Below are 22711 nucleotides of genomic sequence, written 5' to 3'. Positions count from 1 at the left end.
TGCTATACCCTCTAAGACTGGAGCATTGATGTTGAGCCAAACTTACGCAAGTATTTTCACTTGAGGGGAAATTATTTTTTTCTTTTAAAGATTTTATTTATTTATTTATTTATTTAGAGAGGGAAGGGAGGGAGGGAGGGAGAGAGAGAGAGAAAGAAACATCAATGTGTGGTTGCTGGGGGTCATGGCCTGCAACCCAGGCATGTACCCTGGTGGGAATCGAACCTGCGACACTTTGGTTCACAGCCCGTGCACAATCCACTGAGCTATGCCAGCCAGGGTGAGGGGAAATTATTTTTAACTTGTTTCTTACTTCAGTTCCTCAATCTAATACATTTTAGTTGAAATGCTTTATTTATTTTTCAGGCATGACTCCAGAAGTCTAAATTCTAGCAGTAGACACAGCTTAGGCTCAAACTGGTACCCCTTTCTCTTATTATAACCTCCTCTCTCAATAGAAAAGTCAGGTCTGCTGTTCAAATTGGTCATGGTTTTACACTTCTGGTTTGTAATAGAAGTACATTTTTTCCTTGTTTGAGTATCAAAATCCTAGTTTGGGACACTGCACAGGTATTGCATATTTTAGAGGTTCATTGGTAGAAACCTGGTTGGAGATTCTCTGATTTTCTAGAATATTTGTTTCAAAAGATTCATTTTTTATGACAAGAGATTCATGATAAATACTGAGTAATATGCTAAAGTTTTATATATACACATATATAGTTATTTTCTGAATTGTATTTTCAAAGTATTCATGTTGACATGGCTGCTAACACAATACAGCATTAAGAAAATAAATATATAATGCATAGATCAGTATAACATCTAGAGAGGTCTATATAAAAAATTAAAACTATCAAGTTTGGGACTTACATCCTACAGAAATATTGGTCCTTTGTATAACATAAGCTGCCAAAAAAGATATCCAAAGTGACACAAAACCCAGGTTTAGTTGCCTGCTGCTTTAAAAGGAAATACTAACTGGAATATTGGGAAGATGGCAGCAAGGTAGGTGGAAATGGAACCCACAGATAGATATCTCTGTGCACAGATAGAACTCCTAGCAGATTTCCTGAGGAACAGAGTGAACAGCCAATGGTATTCCTGCATATATGAAGATTGGAGGCCAAAATTGTAGAGGACATTGAAAAACAGATGGTAAAGAGATTGATTTAGGATGGTATGGTCCCTAGGACCAGTGAGGGGACCAGGGCTGCAGCAGCCCCCAAACTGGCACCTGCTGGTGCCTGCCACAGGATCTTTGAAAGAGAGCCAAATCAACAGCTCCCTCCCCTGTCAAACAGTGAGGACAGAGGGCACAAGAATGGACATGGATGCTTGAAGTCATTGGGGGGAATAAAGACAAAGTGGGAAACACACAGGGGCTGTGTTCACCCACTGAGACTGTGGATGTCAGCTGGGTCATTACCAGAGAAACTGGGGAGCCAGGTGATGCCTGGAGAAGGAATAGTTGGGCAGTGATGGACTATGACCCCAATAGTCTCCAGTCTGGTTAGAAAATTGGGCTGTGGGAGAGGCTGGGCACTTGTTAGGAGAGCTGCAGGCTTGAACAGGAGTATTTTGTTTAAAAAAAAAGGCTCTTAGAGGCTGTTTAGGGAAATATCCCGCAGAGGCCACCCCTGCTGCCCCGGCTGTGCCAGTGCAGCTACTTGGCCATAGCCACTGCCATGGCTGCACTGCTGTGACCAGAACTGTGACTGTGCCCCTGACACCTCAGTAGTAGAGGCTGCTCTCGGGGGCCCCCATAGCCACAGCAGAGCCCAGACCCCTGCACAGTGGGGCTGGCTCACTAAGAGGAAGGAGGAGATGCTTTCCACAGAGGAGAATTAACAAACAGTCCCCAGAAAAACTTAACTCAGCGTGGGAAGCTGAACTACCCTGAAGACACTTTGAGAGTGCCTAGTGCCTAAGACTGCAAAGATCAAGGAGGTGGCATGTAAGTTGCTTCTAATTAGTGCACCTCAAGGGCAGTACAACTGGTTGATTGAAGGCACCAGCCTGGCACAGATGGGCAGTGGGGACCTGGCAGAGAAGTGAGGAACTGAGCTAGAGCCTGGGCAACTGTGAAGATTGCAGCCCAGACTTGGACCCCATCCTCACACAACCATAGGAAGGGAGAAAGGTGAAGCCCAACTCCCCCTCAGCATGCAGTAGCCAGGAAAACTGGCAGAACTCATTTGGCCAGTTTAAAGTCAGCAGGAGACTTTTCTTTGTTCCCTACCCCACCAAGTGAGACAATACAACCTGGAGCTGCAAAAGGACTAAGTCAGACCCAAAGAGGGATCACAAGGTTAATCCCAACAACAGAGTAACTGAGACAAATTTCACTTTGCTATTCCAGAGAACTTGCATGTTGTTGTTTACTTATACTATTATTATTTTTCATTATTTTTACTTCTTTTATTTTATTAGTATTTTTTTTTGTTTCTCTTCTTTCTGTTTAGTTTTGTTTTATTTGTGTGTTTAATTTCACTCTTTGATTTTCTTTGTTCTCTCCTTCACAGTGTATTTTTAATTTTCCTTCTTTCACTTCACTTGTGATCCAATAGAACACTACTCTAGGTTGTGTACTTCCTATTTTTGTTATTCAGATAGTTTTTGTCATATGATTGTTGTTGCAGTATTATTGTAAATAATTATTATTCCATACAGTTGTGAATACTACCCTGCCTGGATCTTACCCCTTTTCACTGTATTCTGGAACTTTATTACTGTCGTGGTTAACTCTATGCACTTGAACACTACACCTATTTTCTATCCTTCCCTCTAACTATATTTCATAATATGACCTCCTAAAACCTCACTGTTTTCTGGATCTAACTAACAATTCTTCCCTACTCTAAGAAGAGTCTTATATCTTTTCTGCCTTTTCTAAAAAGTGGCTAGTTGGGTGAAATATCATGGTTAATGTTATACTTATCCAAGGGATCTCCTATTTCTTCTCTACAGGTTGGCACTTTAAATCCCATAGAATTTACTCCCTGTGTCTTAATCTACTTTGCCTCTCTCCTTCAACTGATCACATAAAAGAGTAAGTGGGGGCTGTGAACACCAACATACCTCCTGGAAGAGAGAACCCACCAACAAAGCAACCACTGACAGATAACAACAGAAGAAGATGAAGGAGTGACTGGAAGCCACACTAACCTCCACCCAGACCAATCTTGAAATACAACAAAATGGTATTGTATCCCACAACACCCAGAAATTACCCAGAATAAACAACTGAACAATAGGGAGAGAGAAGCCTGAAAACTTCATACAGACAGAAGAACCAGCTTCAACACAACCTGTCCACACCTGCACAACAGAACACAAGACATGGTGGATGGAGTGACCCTTAGTTAACCAGCTGGAGGGAAGGACCCACCAAAGAATGACCCAACAACAATCAAAACAAAAGACATACAGAGAGTCAAGATAAACAACAGCCAAAGAACAGCCAGTTCAGGAGATCACAGGATACTGCATCACTGAATCTCACAGGTCTTCTACCATAGAAGTTCACACCAGAAAACAGGGAGTTGGAACAGATCAATTTAAGAAGCAGAGGCTAACAAGAAGAGTCTCACAACAATGGGAAGACAAAGAACAAACTCCCGCATGAAAGGAAAGGAGGAGGCTCAGAAAGGATGCTAACTGAAATAGAGGCAACTCAACTATCAGATACTGAGTTACAAGCATGGTATAGGGAAGCTTAATGAACTCACAGAGAATTACCAAAACTACGAAGAAACTACAATGAAACTCACTGCAAGCCCTATCCACATGAAAAAGGAAAGAGAAAATACCAACAAGGGCCAAGAGGAAATGAAGAATACAGTTTCTGAATTGAAGAACGCAGTACAAGGATTTGAGAGTAGGCTAGATGAGGCAGAGGATCAAATCAGCGAGCTGAAGGACAAGGTAGGAAAAAACACCCAGAAAGAGCAAGGAAAGGAAAAGAGGCTAGAAAGCATGAATAGGGGTTAAGCGAAATTCAGGATAACCTGAAACATAATAATATTTATATAATTGGGATACCAGAAAGAGAAGAAGAGCAAAGGATAGAAAACCTGTTTGAAAAAGTAATAGTGGAAAACTTCCCTAAACTTTCCCTCTGGCAATGATTCAAGACTAGTTTTTTTACAAACTCAGGTTAATAACACTGTCCATATACTTGAAACATGACACTTGATAAATTTCCAAAGCCTAAGGCTTTAAGTCTTTATAGCGAGAGTAGTAGTATGTGATGTAATCATTATGGTGTGCAAGATTTTTATCTGCCTGTGGATACCAACCATTCTTTCCTAATTCTTGGGCCTTGAGGTTTTGATGGCATTGATTTCAACCTCTGAACCAAGAGGCAGGCACAAGACCCAGACCTGAGCCACCAAAGTATTCCATGTATATGATTGTATTGATGGCTTAGGAGTGGACATGTGGCTCAGCCCACCAGTCTGAGCTTGCACTGGAGCTCTTGCTTGACCTGTCCAGATGAGGTGCAGTAGTTTTGATGGGTCATTATCTGTAAAGACAATATATGTTTAAAGTTTCCAGGAGCTCTTTTTGCTACTCCTTGGCAGGGGGAAATCTGGAAAATGAGTCAACACAGAGAAAGCATGGCTAAGGGATGAAGAAAAAGAATCAGGTTCATGATGATAGTAACATTTACATTACTCTAACACCTAAAACCAGAAATGCCCCTGTATTTTCTAATTAGGGGATTCCAATATATGTTGTACTTTTAAAAATGCTAGTTTAATGCCTGCAGTTAAAAGAGTCTTGACTAGTATGGTAGTGTTGGTTTCCACTAACTTCAATTTTTCTGCTAACCTATATACATTAGTCAGGTTTTGGATGGCAATCAAGGTGAAATATCCAACTGAATTATTTAACTTGATAGTTGCTAAATATCTTCTTTGTACTACTGTGTGGACACCAGTAATGATGAACTGACATTCTATCTACAAGTAATTCATTTTGACAAATTGTCTACCTCCTAGGGTCCGTAAAATGGTGATGAGGTTATCCAGTTCATAGAGACACTGTAGTAAGTACTTCACATAAGTCCTTTAGGGTTCCTGCATATACTTAATTGTAATAGCAAAAGTGATTTTACTGTCATTATAAGAGGACTATTAACCTCTCAGTTGATCATAATGTAGTAATAATTTACTCAAACATTATTTAATTCTAAAACAATTTTTAAACTCTAAATTAATCAAAATAGATATTTCAACATAAAAATCTGAGAAATATCCACATAGTTTTATTTGTGTGTGTGTGTGTGCACTGAGGTTACAGACATGACTTATTTATGGAATGTTGCTATCTAGTATTCTAGAGTATTGGTGTGGCAATTCCTTTTTGTTAAAGTACATTTTATTGCTCATGCTATTACAGTTTTCCCAACTTTGCCCACTTTATCCCCCCTCTGCCCTGCACCTCTAACCCTTCAACATTCCCCCCATTCCTTAGTTCATGTCCACAGGTTGTACTTATAAGTTCTTTGACTTCTCTGTTTCCTATACCATTCTCAACCTCTCCCTGTCTATTTTATGCCTATCAATTATGCTTCTTATTCCCTGTACATTTCCCCCAATTACTCCCCTCACCCACTCCACAGAAAACCCTCTTTGTTGTAGGGGACCGGTTGCTTTGTTTCAGTCTGGCAAATCTGACTCAGCTCTGTATGGAAAACCTACAGGAGCAAAGTGATGGGCAGGAGCCAGACCTTTGAACCGAGTTTTCCCATGGGAATCAGGCCTAAAAAATGCATACTGACTGTTATGACTTGCTCTTGCTAAAACTCCATCACCCTGGTCTAAAACAACAAATGTGTATTGCCTGTATTCAAGATAATTTGCAAAGCCTGTGTGAATTCTCCCAAGGACAGAGCAAATCAACTTGTTGCCATTCTCCTCTGCATGTTATTTTCACTTCCTTGATTGTACCTAAAATGTGAACAATAATATTCTATGTAATAGATAATAAATCTTTCTCTCATGTAAGACCCAAGAAAAACAATAAAAGCCTATCTAGGCAAGGGTCGAGGTGCTCTCCTCTTGCAAGAGTGGCTGAGGCATTCATAGGTGTTCTTCTCTTGAGAGAGTAGCCATGCCATTCCGTTTCTCCACAGGATTGCTGTCACCTGTGCATTTATTTCCTCTTTCAGCCACAACAGGCAGACTCTGCTGGCTGGAGTCTGCCACACCCTGTGATGTCCATTTCTCTGATTTTGTTCCTGTTATAGTTATTTGCTTACTTTTGGTTTTTCTTCTCTCTCTTTTTTTTTTTTAGGTTTCATTGTTGATAGTTGTCAGTTTGTTGTCATTTTACTGTACGTATTTTTGATGTTCTTCTATTTATGAAATAAATCCCTTTAACATTTTATGTAATAAGGGCTTGGTAATGATGAACTCCTTTAACTTGATCTTATCTGGGAAGCATTTTCTCTGCCCTTCCATTCTCAAAGAGAGCTTTGCTAGATAAAGTAATCTTGGATATAGGTCCTTGCCTTTCATGATTTCAAATACTTCTTTCCAGCCCCTTTTTGCCTGTAAGGTTTCTTTTGAGAAAGCTGCCAATAGTCTTATAGGAGTTCCTTTGTTGGTAACCATCTCCTTTGCTGTGGTATTTTTAAGATTCTCTATTTTTAATCTTGGGTAACTTAATGATGATGTGCCTTGGTGTGTTCCTCATTGGGTCCAATTTCTTTGGGACTCTCTGGGCTAACTGGACTTCCTCAAAGTCAATTTCCTTTGCTAGATTGGGGAACTTTTCCATCATTATTTGTTCAATTTATTGCTCTTCCTCTTCTCCTTCTGGAACCCCTATGATTCTGATTTTAGAGCATTTAAAGTTGTCCCAGAGTTTCCTAAGACTCGCCTCATTTTTTAAAAAATTCTTGTTTCTTCATTACATTCCAGTTGGATACTTACTTCTTCCTTTTGTTCCAGATTGCTGATTTGAGTCCAGTTTCCTTCTGTTCACTGTTAGTTCCCTGTATATTTTGCTTTATTTCACTTTGGGTAGCCTTCATTTGTTCCTTCATTTTAAAATCCAGCTAAATCACTTCTGTGAGCATCCTGATTACCAGTGTATTAAACTCTGAATCAGATAGTTTGGCTGTCTCTTCGTTTGCTTAGCTCTTTTTCTGGAGTTTGATTGGTTCTTCCATCTGGGCCGTATGTCTTTGTTTTAGTGCACTTGCTATGTTGTAAGAGGGTGGGGCCCTAGGTATTCATGGGGCGCTACCCTCTTTGCTGCATTGTGGTGCAGTCTCTGGGGGAGGTGTCAAAGAGGAAACAATGAGGCTCACTTGCTCTTCTCTAGGCCTGCTTTCCAATGAATTTTCTTGTGTGAGACTATGAGTTTCTCCTTCCATGGAAACCCCCATAGTAGTTTACAGCTAGCTTTGAGTCATTGGTTTCCTTTTCAGTCAGTCCTGCCTACCCCAGATGGTCTCCCACTTTGCTTCATGTCCTCTCTACTCAACTGCTCATAACCCATCTCAATCCCTCCTACCGGTCTGGTTGAATGTTTCTGTAACTCCTTGGTTGTTGGAGTTTCATGAATTTTAACTTTCTGATACTTCTGGTAGTTTATTGTTTTTAGATTTGTTTTTATCCTTCTTTTGGTTGTGCAAGGAAGTGAAGTGTTTCTACCTATATCTCCATCTTGTCCAGAACTCTGGTGTGGCAATTCCTAAAATATTTTAAAAATACAGTTTTTCAAGTAATGTTAATATTGATGCCATATATTATTAGTGAAAGTTTTTTACTGTAGCCAAGTGCTAGAAACCAACCTAAGTGCCCATCAGTAACTGAGAAGATCAAACAACGGGCTACACTTACACAATGGAATACTATGCAGCAGAAAGAAAGATGGAAGTCCTCCTCTTCATGACAGCATGGATGGAACTGGAGAGTATTATGCTCGTTGAAGTCAGCCAGGTGGTAAAGACCAAATACAATAATCTAACCTGTAAGTGGAACCTAACCAACGAACAACAAAGGAGCAAAATAGAACAGAGACAGACAAATAATGTACCAACTGACAGTGACCAGAAGTAGTGGGAAGGAGATAATGTTGGGAAAGAAGAAGAAGGGGCAGTAAAGGAACATGTATAAAGGACACATTGGCATGGAAAACTGTGGGAGTGGGAGGTAGTATGGGCAGGGCAGGCAAGAGCAATGGGAAAAATGTGGGACAACTATAACTCACAACAATAAAAAAAGAACGTTAGTGTCTCCAATAAATATGCATACCAAAATTAAGATATATTTCAGATATTGACTTGCCAAATGCTCCTCTAACCTTTTTTTTCTTTACATATAACATATCCTAGAACTCTTTCTGGTCTACTTAAGTTGGCCCTATGTTCTTCTAACCTACTATTCTTTTCTTTCTTTATTTTAAATATTTTTTAAAATTTATTTTAGAGAGAGGGGAAGAGGAAGGAGAAAAAGAGGGAGAGAAACATTCAATGTGTGGTTGCCTCTTGCACGTCTCCTGCTCAAGGACCCAACCTGGCCCACAACCTAGGCATGTGCCCTGACTGGAATCAAACTGGCAACCCTTTGACTCACAGGCTGCTACTCAACTCACTGAGCCACACCAGCCAGGGCCCTATAATTCTTTTTAAAAAATAGTTTTACTGAGATATAATTCGCATGTCCAATTAAGCTACAATTTATGTTTTCCACTCCATTATTATTACAAAGAAAATAAACTTTGTTCATTTTCTTAAATGCACTTATCAAAATTTATAATTACCTATTTTCTTGTTTATTGTTTATGCAACATGGCTCAATTCTGAAAAAAAAAATAATTTGTGCATTGGGAAGACACAGACCAAAATAAAGGCAGTACAGGATTATGACTATTGCTTTCTTTAACATTTTTGTGTTTTCTAAAGTTTCTACAATGAGTATGATTTAAAAAAATATTAGTAAGTGGAAGTTACTTTCATAATAGACTTCAGTGCAATATGGGTGAATACTAGCAATGTAATATTTAGCTAAAAAGGCATTTCACAAGTTCTGGTCAACATAGAAGGGTAGGTAGACACACTTTGCCTCCTTGCACAACCATGGAAAGAATTACATCAAGATATCTAAAACAAATAACACCCAGAACCATCAGAAAATTAAGGTGTATGGAAGTCTGACAACCAAGAATCTAAAGAAGCCACATTCATCCAGACCGGTAGGAGGGGGTGAGTTTCAGAACCAGGGCAGAGAGGATGTGGTGCAGTATGGAGAGGAAATGATGGCAGCAGTGGAAGTCCCACACTCATGTGTGGTGGATATAAATTGGGAGGGATACCTTGGGAGTGAGCAATCCTAGCCCCAAGCCAGACACATAGCCCAGGGTTTCAGCACCAGGAAGATAACCACCATTATTTCTGTCTGTAAAAACCAGTGGGGGTTGAGGTGGAAAAGAAATTGCTGAATTTTCATCCCTTACAGGTCTGGAAGGGGCTTAGAACATACACACAAACTCTGTGGCAGCAGCTTGAAGGGCACCAATCACATACAGAAGGTGGCTGAGAGGACTGGAAGTAGGACAAGTGCCCAGCAGGTCTTCAGAAACTAGGTGGTAGCAATAATACCTCTAAGAGCCCTTCCGCTCCCACATGGAACCAGAAAGCACTGAAGAAGGTTGCCACACCTTGGCTATAGGAGAGCATACTGCATGGCGTAGGCCCAGCTTCCACTTGGAGATGCACAGGACCCATGCCCACAGATAAGTTGTCCCATGGGGAATCAGGCCTGCATTGTACCTAGACTGCTATGAGACTTGATTTCGATAAAACTCCATCACCCTGAATTGAGACAGGAAGTGCTTACTGTAACTACCCAAAATCCATGCTAAAACTCCCCAGTATGGGGTGTAACCAGTCAACCACTTTTCGCTTTGCATTTGCAAATATCCTTCTTCTGTGATGTCATAGGCAGCATCATCTCCTTTCTTTTCTGTAAAATATAACCACCTAAAGCAAACCTGTGCATAGTAAATGAGGACCATCATGTAATGGGCCCAGAAAAGAAATAAAGGCCAGTCACAGTGTTGTGGAAAATCCACCCACACTTGGGAAGATAATGAAGTACAAACTTTATTACACACGCGGGGCTCAAGGGGGGGTTAATTCCCAAATCCTGAGCCGAAAAGGCTGGGTTAGGGGTCCTTTTATATACCAGTTACACAGGTAGAAAGGTAGGGGGAACCAGCTGCTGAAAGCAAGCATTCAGAAGTAGGGGCAAGGTTAGTGACCTTCAGATAACGTTACTTAGCAACGTCTGCTGGCCGGCTCCTTACCTAAAAATAACTTTTACTCAGCTTTTGTCCCTACAAAACTTGCAAGTGTTACAGAGAACAGTTTCTTTTCCTGCCACAACAGCAAGGGTAGGGGCATTTCTCCTCTTGAGAGAAAAGCCATGCTGTCCCTTTTCCTCCACAGGACTCAGTAGTCCCTGTGCATTTCTTGTGCCTCATCCACACTGTGGTGGACCCCATGAGCCAGGGTCCACATCACCAGGCAATTACCTGGGCTGTAGCAAACAACTTACAGGTTCCTTTTCTACATAGGGCATCCTACTGATACAGGGAATAAAGGCAGCTCCACCTAATAAACAAAACAAACACAGGGAGGCCACCAAATGGAAGAATTTGGCCCAAATGAAAGAACAGAATAAAACAACAGAAAAAGACCTAAACAAGGAGTGAAGTATAGCCAGTGCCTGTGCAAGGAGGGGAACAAAAGGGGTTCTTTCTCTCTGGCAGTACCTCAGCCAGGTGGGAGTTGTGAACACCAGAATACCTGCTGGAAGACAGAACCCACCAAGAAAGGAACCACCAACAGACAATCAAGGAAGATGGTGACAAAGTGAATGGAAGCCACACTAACTCCACCCAGGACCAATCTGGAATTACAAAAAAATGGTGGAGAAATTACCTAGAACACACAACTGAAAAATAGTAAGAGACAAACCTTAAAACCTAGGACAGACAGAAAAAACAGCTTCTACACAACATGTCCACACATGAGCAACAGCATACAAGACATGGTGGTGGGAGTGAGCCTCAGTTAACCAGCTGGAGGGAAGGAACACCAAGGAAAGACCCCAAAACAATAAAATACAAATACATCCAGAGAGCCAATATAAATGACAGCCCAAGAGCAGCAAGTTCAGGAGATCAAGGATACTGCACCACTGAATGTCACAGATCGTCTACCATTAACATTCACACCATGAACCCAGGGAGTCAAAACAGATCAATTTAAGAAGCAGAGGCTAACAAGAAGAGTCTCATAAGCAATGGGAAGGCAAAAAAACAAACTCTATATGAAAGGACATGAGGAAGCCTCAGAAAGAATGCTAAGTGAAATAGAGGCAAATCAACTATCAGATAGTGTGTTCAAAGCAATGGTTATAAGGAAGCTCAACGAGCTCACAGAGAATTACCAAAAACAATATGTAAACTACAATGAACTGAATGCAAACTATATCAAGATGAAAAAGGAAAGAGAAACTATCAACAAAGCCAACAAAAAAGAAGAATACAACTTCCTTTTTTGTTTTTGCATCAAGCAATTTATTTATAGCTATAATCCTCAAGTAACAAATCTTTTAAAATTACTTAGTTTTTAAAGGCTTGAACTATTAAACCGAATTATTCAGTGTTTTAAAGGCTTGAAGTATAAAAACTTAATTTATTTATGGAACATAATTAAGATCACTTTATTTTTAACAAAAATTTTATTTAATCATTGTTCAAGGACATTTTTCTGTCCTTTACTCCCATCCCAGCCCACACACCCACCCCTCCCCACATTCCTCCCATTTCAACCACCCCTAGTTTTTGACCATGTGTCCCTTATATTTGTTCCTGTGAAACCTTCCCATTCTTCCCTGAAATTCCCCTGAAATTCCCTTCCCTCACCCCTCTGGTCAATGTCAGCCTGTCCTCTATTTAAGGGCCTTTGATTATATTTTCCTTGTTTCTTTGTTTTATTGTTTAGGTTCCTGTTAAAGGTGAGACCATATGGTATTTGTCTTTCACTGCCTGGCTTATTTCGCTTGGCATAATGCTTTCCAGCTCCATCCAAGCTGTTGCAAAGGATAGGAGCTCCTTTCTTTCTGCTGCATACAATTCCATTGTGTAAAAGCACCACAGTTTTTTGATCCATTCATTTACTGATGGGCACCTAGGTTGCTTCCAGCACTCAGCTATGGAAAATTGTGCTGCTATGAACATTGGGGTGCATAGGTTGTTTTGGATTGGTGTTTTAGGGTTCTTAGGATATAGTCCCAGCAGTGGAATTGCTGAGTCAAAAGGCAGATCCATTTTTGGTTTTCTGAGGAAATTCCATAGTGTTTTCCATAGTGGTTGTACCAGTCTGCAATCCCACCAACAATGCAATAGGGTCCCCTTTTCTCCACAACCTCTCCAACACTTGTTGTTTGTTGCTTTGTTTATGATGGCCATTCTGACTGGTGTGAAGTGGTATCTCACTGTGGTTTTAATTTGCATCTCTCTGATAGCTAGTGATATTGAGATTCTTTTCATGTGTCTCGGGATCCTCCATGTGTACTCCTTGGAGAAGTGTCTGTTCAAGTCCTTTGCCCATTTTTTAATTGTGTTGCTTGTCTTCTTAGAGTGGAGTCGTGTAAATACTTTATATATTTTGGAGATTAAACCCTTGCCTGAGGTGTCATTGGCAAATATGTTTTGCCATACAGTTGGTTCTCTTTTTATTTTAATATTGTTTTCTTTAGCCATGGAGAAGTTTTATATTTTGATGAGATCCCATTTGTTTATTCTTTCCTTTATGTCCCTTACTCGAGGGTACATATAAGTAAAAATGTTTGTGCATGAAATATTTGAGAATTTCCTGCCTGTGTCCCCATCTAGAACTTTAATGGTTTCATGGTTTATATTTAAGTCTTTTATGCACCATGAATTTACTTTTGTGTATACTGTAAGTTGGTGCTTGAGTTTCATTTTATTTTTTTGCCCATAACTGTCCAGTTGTCCCAACACCATTTGTTGAAGAGGCTATTTTTATTCCACTTTATGCTGTTGCCCCCTTGGACAAATATTGGTTGACCTTAGAGACTTGGGTTTATTCCTGGGCTCTCTGTTCTGTTCCATTGGTCCATGTGCCTGTTTTTATGCCAGTACCAGGCTGTTTTGATTACAGTGGCCTTGTAATACAGTTTAGTATCAGGTATTGTGATCCCTCTTACTTTACTCTTCTTTCTCAAAATTGCAGCCGCTATTCAGGGTCATTTATGGTTTCATATAAATTTTTGAAGTTTGTTCTATGTCTGTGAAATATGCCATTGGTACTTTAATAGGTATTGCATTGAATGTGTTAATTGCTTTGGGTAGTATGGACACGTTGATGATGTTAATTCTTCCAATCCATGAACACAGTATGTTTCCACTTGTTTGTGACTTCCTTCATCTTTCTTCAGTGTCATGTAGTTTTCTGAATACAGGTCTTTTACCTCTTTGGTTAGGTTTACTCCTAGGTACTTTATTTTTCTTGTTGCTATATCAAATGGGATTTTTTTTCTCTTGATTTCTGCTTCTGCTGTTTCATTGTTGGTATACAAAATTGCCTTTAATTTCTGGATATTGATTCTGTATCCAACCATTTTGTCAAATTCATTTATTAGGTCAAGCAGTTTTTTGGCCGAGTATATAGGATTTTCTATGTACACTATCATGTCATCCGCAAACAGTGACAGTTTTGTTTCCTCCTTTCCGATTTGGATGCCTTTTATTTCCTTTTCTTGTGTGGTCGCTGTGGCTAAAACTTCCAGTACTATATTGAATAGAAGTGGTGAAAGTGGATTGCCTTGTCTTGTTCCTGATCTTAGCAGAAAAGATTTTAATTTTTTCCCATTGAGTATGATGTTGGACATAGGACTCTCATATATGGCCTTTATTATGTTGAGGAATACTCCCTCTATTCCCACTTTGCTGTGTGTTTTTATCATAAGGGGGTGCTATACCTTATCAAATGCTTTTTTCCACATCTATTGATATGGTCATGTGGTTTTTGTCTTTGCTTTCGTTTATGTGATGTATTACATTTACTGATTTGCTAATATTGTACCATCCTTGCATCGCTGGGATGAATCCCACTTGCTCATGGTGTATGACATTTTTAATGCATTGTTGGATGCAAAATAGTTTGCCAGTGTTTTGTTGAGGGTTTTAGTGTCTATGTTCATCAGTGATATTGGCCTGAGGTTTTTCTTTTTGCTGTGTCCTTATCTGGTTTTGGGATTAGGATGATGCTGGCCTCATAAAAAGTTTGGCAGGCTTCCATCTCTTTGAATTTTTTGGAATAATCTGTGAAGGATAGGGGTTAGCTCTTCTTTAAATGCTTTGTAGAATTCTCCTGTGAAACCATCTGGTCCAGGGCTTTTGTGTGTCGGGAGTTTTTTGATTACTGCTTCAATTTCTTTTGCTGTTATTGGTCTGTTCGGGCTTTCTGCCTCTTTTTCATTGAGTTTTGGAAGATTATATTTTTCTAGAAGTTTGTCCATTTTAGCTAGGTTTTCAAATTTCTTGGCATACAGTTCTTCAGAGTAATTTCTTACAGTCCTTTGTATTTCTGTGGTATCAGTTGTAATCTCTCCTTCATTTCTGATTGTGTTTCTTTGGGTCTTCTCTCTTTTTTTCTTGATGAGTCTGCTTAAAGGCTTGTCGATTTTGTTTATCTTTTCAAAGAACCAGCTCTTGGATTCATTGATCCTTAGAATTGTGCTTTTGGTCTCTATGTCATTTAATTCTGCTCTGATCTTGGTCATTTTCTTCCTTCTACCTGCTGTAGTCTGTCTTTGTTGTTTTTCCTCGAGTACTTGTAGACTTAGGGTTAGGTTGTTTGTTTCAAATGTTTCTATTTTTTTTTTTTTTTAGGTAGGCCTGTATTGCTATGAACTTCCCTCTCAAGACTGCCTTTGCTGTGTCCAATAATTTTTGGGTTATTGTGAGTTCATTTTCATTTGTTTCCAGAAAATTTTTGATTTCTTCCCTAATTTCATTCTTGAACCATTCATTGTTTAATAGCATGCTATTCCATCTCCATAATTTGTAGTGTTTTAGTTTTTTTTCACTTCGGATTGGTTTCTAGTTTCAGTCCCTTGTAATTGGAGAAAATGCTTATTATGATTTCAATTTTCTTGAAATTGTTGAGGCTTGTTTTGTGTCCTATCATGGGGTCTATCTTTGACAATGTTCCATGAGCATTTCAAAAGAATGTGTATTTAGCTTCTTTGGGATGGAGGGCTCCATGTATATCAGTTAAGTCCATTTGATCTAAGGCATTGTTCAATGCAACAATATCTTTGTTGATATTTTGTGTTGAAGATCTGTCCATTTTTCACAGTGGGGTGTTAAAATCCCCCACTGTAATTGTGTTGCTGTCCATATCTTTCTTGAAGTCCTCTAAAATTTTCTTTATGTATTTGGGTGCCCCTATGTTGGGTGCATATATATTTACAATGTTTATGTCTTCTTGGTGGATTCTTGCCTTGAGTATTATGAAATGACCTTCTGTGTCTCTCCTTATTGCCCTTTTTGGAAGTCTATTTTTTTTAGACATGAGTACTGCTACCCCAGCTTTTTTTCCCTTTCTGTTTGCTTGGAACATTTGTTTCCAGGCCTACACTTTCAGTCTGTGTAGGTCTTTTATCCTGAGGTAGGTGTCTTGTAGGCAGCATATATGCGGGTCATGCTTTCTTATTCATTTTGCTATTCTTTGTCTTTTGATTGGGGCATTTAATCCATTTACATTTAAGGTTATTATTGATAGGTACTTATTCATTGCCATTTATTTGCCTGTATTTCTCTCTTTCTCTCTCTGTCTCTCTCTCTCTCCTTTTTCCTTCCTTTCCTTTAAGCAATCCCTTTTGTATCTCTTGCAGAGCTGGTTTGGTGGAGGTGTATTCTTTTAGACTTCTTCTGTCTGGAAAGCTTCTTATTTACCCTTCTATCTTTAATGAGAGCCTTGCTGGGTAAATTAGCCTTGGTTGCAGACATCTGGTTCTCATTACTTGGAATATTTCTTGCCATTCTCTTCTGGATTGGAGTGTTTCCATTGAGAAGTCAGCTGTTAGCCTTATTGGGGCTCCCATGTATGTTACTTCCTGTTTTTCCCTTGCTGCTTTTAATATTCTCTCTTTGTCTTGATGTTTTGCCATTTTAATTATGATGTGTCTTGAGGTGGGCCCCTTTGGGTTCCTCCTGTTTGGGACTCTCTGTATTTCCTGGATGTGTGTGACTTTTTGTCTCATCAAATTAGGGAAGTTTTCCATCATTAGTTTTTCAAATAGGTTTTCTATCCCTTGCTCTTCTTTTCTCCTTCTGGTATCCCTCTTGTATGGATATTATCACATTTCATATTATCCTGAGGTTCCCTTAACCTTTTTAATTTTTTCAGTCTTTTTTTCCTGTTCTTGGTCTTTCTGGGAAGTTTTTTCTACCCTTTCTTCCAGCTTACTGATTTGATCCTCTGCTTCATCTGGCTTGATTTTGATCCCTTCTCCTGTATTCTTCAATTCAGAAATTGTATTCTTCATTTCCTCTTAGCCCTTGTTGATAGTTTCTATGTCCTTTTTCATATTGATGTAGTTCGCAGTGCGTTTGTTGTAGTTTCCCTGTAATTTCTCGTAGCCCATTTTGAGCTCATTGAGCTTCCTGATAATCATTTCTTTGAACTCAATATCTGATAGTTGAGTTGCCTCTATTTCATTTACCATTCTTTCTGTGGCTTCCTTCTTTCCCTCAATTTGGGGATTGTTTCTTTGTCTTCTCATTGTTCATGAAACTTTTTTTGTTAGCCTCTGTTTCTTAAATTGATCCATTCTTGCTCCCTGGGTTTATGGTGTGAATTTCTGTGGTAGAATACCTGTGAGATTCAGTGGTGGAGTATCTTTCAGGTATCCTGGTGTTCAAAGCTTCCCCCTACTCTTTTTTGTGATCAGTTGGAGGGGTAAGGCAAAATGGTTTAGGGCAGCAAGGGAGTGTTCTATGATATTTACAGTAGCAGCCAGTAGAGAAGAGATAAGATATCCTTTGTACATGTATTGCTTTAACTGTGATCTTCCATCCCACTAGCCACTTTTTAGAAAGGATGGAAGGAAGATAAGACTCTTGTTGTGTCAGGAAGGATTGTGAGTTGGGTCTAGAAAGCAGTGAGGGTGTGGGAGGTCAGATTCTGAGGTAGGGTGAGAGTAAACAATGGTAAATATGGGTATTGTGTGAAACAATAGAGTTAACCACTACAGTAATAGAATTCAGGAAACTGTGAAGTGGGCTGAGATCTTGGAGGAGTGTTGTGTAGTATTTACAATTGTATGAACTAGGTCTTATTTACAGTAATATTAAAGCAACAATCATATGGCAGAAACTATGAGATCTAGAAAACAAGAATAGGGAGTATAGAACCTTGAGAGGTGTACTAATGGAACACAAATGAAGGACAGCAAATTAACAATACACTGTGAATGAGATAACAGGGGAAACCTATCAAACTATACAGTATACCAGCCAAGCAAAGAAGACTGTACAGAAAGAAGAGGAATACCAAAATACTATTAAAATAAAAAATGTAAGAATAATGAAAAAAGGTAATACAAATATGCAATAACTTGCAGGTTCAAAAAAGAAAATGAAAGAAACAGAAGATGGAATGAAGAAGAGATAAATTTGGAAAGGAAGGGATAATACTAGATTGAAAGAGAGAAGCATAAGGAACTGAGAGATATAAAAATAATAAGAATTAAAAAATAAAGTTACTTTAAAAAAGATAAAATCAAACTATGAAACAGACAAAAAAACCCCAACACAAAACCTCTTGTTGGTTTCTAACTGGCCAAACCAGTTTTTCTGGTCTTTGTGGCTTCAGCAGGTTGAGGGGCGATTTGAATCCCTTTTCTCCCTTCCCAGTCAGAACTCAGTCTCTTGCATACTGTACCCAGAGCTAGTTGTGCATTGTCCCCAGAGCTGGTCTGTTGCCTCTCTGAAGGGCCCTGCGTGTGGGTCTCAGCGTTCCTAAGCACGCTCTCTGGAGCTCATCGCCATGGGCTCCAGGATCCTGTGGAGCACTGGAAGCTTTTCCAGGTTCATGGTGTGAGCACTGGGGATCCTGAGAGGCACACACTTCCCCTGAGTTCTACACCAAGTCACTGGGGATCCTGTGGAATGCCCGTGCCTTTTCTGTGTTCAGGGCTCTGGGGTATGGATCTCCCACAAAACCACATTATCTCCAGGTTGGGGGCACGGGCAAATGGCTAGGCTGCCCTTGGCACAGAGGCTGGGGCACACACTCTTCCCAGTGCAATGCGTGGGTGCTCAAAGCCCGAGTGTGATTGTCTCTCAGTCCTCACTCTCCTCTCTGTGGCTTCAAGGAACGAGGCCTCCCCCAGTGTTGCTCAATCCTTGTTTGGCCAGGTCTCCCAAGTGCCCTTAGGCAGACCTGGATGCACCTGGCCTGGGGCTGCAACCTGGTTCCTGTGCTGAGCCCTGGGCCCTTATTATCTTCAAGCAGTCTCTTTACCATCTGGTTTTTCAATGTCCGCTATAATTTTTGATCTCCAATTTTCATAAAGATTGTGATATTGTTGGCTTTTTGCTCTGTTCCTCTGTAGATCAGTTAGTTTTTCTCCTGTGTGCAGGGAGAAGTGGAATATGCTCCCTTCTACCATGCTGCCATCTTCCAAGTCCCCAGTACTTTTTTTTTCTTATTGCTATATCAAATGGGATTTTTTTTTTTACTGATTTCTATTTCTGATATTTTATTGTTGGTGTAAAAAAAGCCTTTGATTTCTGAATATTGACTTTATGTTCTGCTGTTTTGCCAAATTCACTTATTAGGTTGAGTAGTTTTTTTCAGTGGAGTCTATAGGATTTTGTATCTATGCTATCATGTCATCTTCTAACATTGACAGTTTTGTTTTCCCCTTTCCAATTTGAATGCTTTTCATTTCTTTTTTTGTGTCTGGTTTCTGGGGCTAAGATATCCAAAACTATGTGGAATAGAAGTGGTGAAAGTGGATAGCTCCAATCTTAGTGGAAAAGCTTTTAATTTTGCCTATTGGGTATGATGATGATGTAAGTTTGTTGTATATGTCCATTATTATATTGAGATATGCTCCCTCTACTGTCACTTTGCTGAGTGTTTTCATCATAAATGGGTGCTCTACCTTAACAAATGCTTTTTTACATCTATCGTTATCATCATATGATTTTTATCTTTCATTTTATTTATGTGATATTTACATGTATTGATTTGTGAATATGGTACCATCCTTGCATCCCTGGGAAGACTCACCCCTGGTCATGGTGTATGATCTTTTATAATGTATTACTGGATGTGGTTTGCCAATATTTTTTTGAGGATTTTAGTGTGTATGTTCATCAGAGGTATTGGCCTGTAGTTTTCTTTCTTCATTGTGTCTTTATCTGGTTTTGAGATTAGAATTATGCTGGCTTCATAAAAAGCATCTGGGTTTCTTTTGTCTTCTCATTTTTTTTTCAATAGTCTGAGAAGGATAGGGGTTAGCTCTTCCTTAAATGTTTTGTAAAATTCTCCTGTGAAGTGTGAAACCATCTGGTACAGGGCTTTTGTGTGCCAGTAGGTTTTTTTTTCTGCTTCAGTCTTACCACCTGTTATTAGTCTGTTCAGGCTTTTTGTTTCTTCTTCATTCAATTTTGGAACATTATATGTTTCTAGAAATTTGTCCATTTCACCCAAGTTTTCAAATTTCTTGGCACATAGTTCTTTGTAGTAATTTCTTACAATCATTTGTATTTCTGTGGTATCCATTGTAATCTCTCCTCTTTCATTTCTGATTTTGTTTATTTGGGCCCTCTCTCTTTTTTTCTTGATGTATCTGCTTAAAGGATTGTTTATATTTGTTTATCTTTTCAAAGAACCAGCTCCTGGATTTATTGTTCATTTGAATTGTGCTTTTAGTTTCTATATCATTTAATTCTGCTCTGATCTTGGTTATTTCCTTCTTTCTACTTGTTCTGAGCTTTGTTTGTGATCTTTCCTCCGAAGCTTGTAGCTGTAGGGTTAAGTTGTTTGAAATGTTTCTATTTTTTTTAAGTAGGCTTGTATGCCTATGAAATTCCCTCTCAGGACAGCCTTCACTGTATCCCTTAAGTTTTGGACTGTTGTGTGTTCATTTTCATTTGTTTCCAGAAACATTGATTTCTTCCTTGATCTCATTATTAACACATTCATCGTTTAATCGCATACAATTCAATCTCCATGAATTTGAGAGTTTTGAGTTTTTCCCTTGCATTTGATTTCTAGTTTCAGGCCCTTGTGGAATGAGAAAATACTTGATATGATTTAAATTTTCTTGCATTTTGAGGCTTGTTTTCTGTGCTATAATGTGGTCAATCTTTGAAAATATTACATGCACATTTAAAAAGAATATATGTTTTGCTTCTTTGGGATGAAAAGTTCTGCATATATTAGTTAAATCCATTTGCTCTAGGGTATTGTTCAGTGCCACAATATCCTTGTTGATATTTTGTTTGGAAGATCTATTTATTTTTGACAGTGGGTCATTAAAATTCTTTTGGTGGTACCATGGTACCATTTATTTCCAAAACTTATATGAAATGGAATTTTTAATCCAGGCAAGTCCTGGAGCAGGGTAGTACATAGATGACCAACAGGAGCCACAGTCTAATGTTGCTTTCCTCTGTTCTGAGACCAGATAATTGTGCTAAATGTTGAGTCCATGTCTGAGGTGGATGTTAGAGTGTTGGAGTGTTGAAGAGAAAGAAATAATACTACCTGCTGGTGCTAAAGGCTCACACTAGCCTTAGAAAGTAGAGGGATATGTGTGTGTGTGTGTGTGTGTGTGTGTTTGTGTGTGTTGGGCAGCATAAGAGATAAGGGAAGCTGGTGGTAACAAACTTTCTTCTTTTCCTCCACACATTTTCCTGGGGCTTTAGGCTGCCTTTTTTTGACAGTAGCTCACCTTTGTTTGTTCTTCCTCCCTATGGAACACCTCAATGTTCTGTTTATTGCTGTTTTCTCTAGTTAAAATTTTGGCCCCATTGAATGAGATTGCTCTTAATGTTCGTTTTTATAAGATTTACTTGCATATGCCTATGTGTGTGTGTTTGGAGTGGCACATACATATATGTTTGTAATGTATTTGTAATGGGAAAGATATCCCTACTGATTCACTCTGTGTTCTACATCTGTAAGAGAAGATGCTGTTTCCCAGCTTAAATTTAGTAGGGAATTAAAGTGGGCCCTCTGTGGGTTTAGACAAGGTATAGGGCCAACTTAACAGATGTTGTTTTATCTTTTATAATTTTCCATCAACCTTCTGTCATTGAATGGTGGAATAAAGTCATGAGAACTTTCCTTACATTACTAAGAAGGTTTGTTATTACATAACAAATCTACTAGCATCTATTTATATACATATTGCATTCAGTAGAATTTTTAAAGATCTCATACTTTAATGCAAAGGAATAACTCCTTCTACTATGTAGAAAAGCTAGGGTAAATTTAGAAGCTTTAAGCATTCTTCAAATCACATATAATAGTTCTTACATTCTGACCTCAAGTTCCTTGGGGTCAGCATGTAAGATTTTTTTGATAGCATTGTTGTCACTTTGAATGTGACATTCAGATTGATATAAATATGTGGATGATAATTAAAAGTAGAGTTTTGGAACTTAGGTGAGGCCCAGAGGTTTGAAATTTGGGAGTTGTTGATATGGATATAGGTAAAATCACTGAGGGATAACTGAGAAGAGAGGCTTCCCAGGACAAATCAGAATAGAAGTGAGAGCTGCAATAATGTGTGGGCTATACCCTTAATGACCTTGTGATATTGTTAGACTGATAACAAGTATATGTGAACTAATGGTATAACACTGCAAGTTTAAGGACCAAGTTTAATGGAAAGTAGAATGTTGCTGATAAGAAGTTTATCAGCCTGTCTTTTTCATGCAAAAATGGAAATTAATAAAATTCAACTTACTAAAGATTTAATAACTGTGTTAGTAAATATGTGTTCCATGCTAAAAAAGAAAAATCACAGATGAAATAGATCAGCTTTTACTGTCAAGAAGTGAGGGGGAGAGACGTGCAAACCACCGAATTGTAACATACAGATGAATGAAATAAGGGCTATAATAATTATGAATGTAATGGAGCTTAACAGAAAGAGCAATTAATTTCAAAGTGGTCTTTGAAGGAATTTTCACAGAAGAAAAAGAAGGGTGATTAAGATTCCAATAGTAAGCAAAGAAGTTAGAGGAGATAATCTCAGCATGTAGACCCTTCTCATTCCCTAGGCAGAAGGCACCAAAGGGCTAAATGAACTGAACTTACTGGTCAAATACTGGATATTAGGGAGATATCTGGCCACTCTCCTTGTGTGACCTCTCTAACCTCTACATCCCAGATGCCGCATAAGAAAACAAGAGCCTCCAAAATACAAAGCCTTCCCCATAACCTGTGGTTACTGATACCTTCTAATAAGAACTTCCCAGTGATACAACAATTACAATGGGTATATTGCAGTTATTTATATATGAGAGAGAGAACCCCAGAATGAACAGTGCACCTCACATAGTACTCCTGTTGCAATATAGTGGAAATCCTTTAATAGCACTGAGAACATTTAAACAAGATATTGCC

The 22711-nt window shown here is 39.0% G+C and overlaps 1 long non-coding RNA gene across 1 annotated transcript; it reads left to right on the top strand.

The window, feature by feature from the left end:
* The first annotated feature begins 10031 nt into the window (after positions 1 to 10031).
* LOC118497258 lies at positions 10032 to 10542 on the top strand. The gene is made up of 3 exons (XR_004899780.1): positions 10032 to 10074; positions 10221 to 10224; positions 10418 to 10542. It is a non-coding gene; the product is annotated as an uncharacterized LOC118497258 (long non-coding RNA).
* Positions 10543 to 22711: the final 12169 nt, after the last annotated feature.

Source organism: Phyllostomus discolor, chromosome 11, assembly GCF_004126475.2.
Source record: "Phyllostomus discolor isolate MPI-MPIP mPhyDis1 chromosome 11, mPhyDis1.pri.v3, whole genome shotgun sequence".
NCBI classification, from domain to species: domain Eukaryota; kingdom Metazoa; phylum Chordata; class Mammalia; order Chiroptera; family Phyllostomidae; genus Phyllostomus; species Phyllostomus discolor.
The sequence above is the reverse complement of the archived record's forward strand: the minus strand, read 5'-3'. Positions and strand labels throughout refer to the sequence as shown.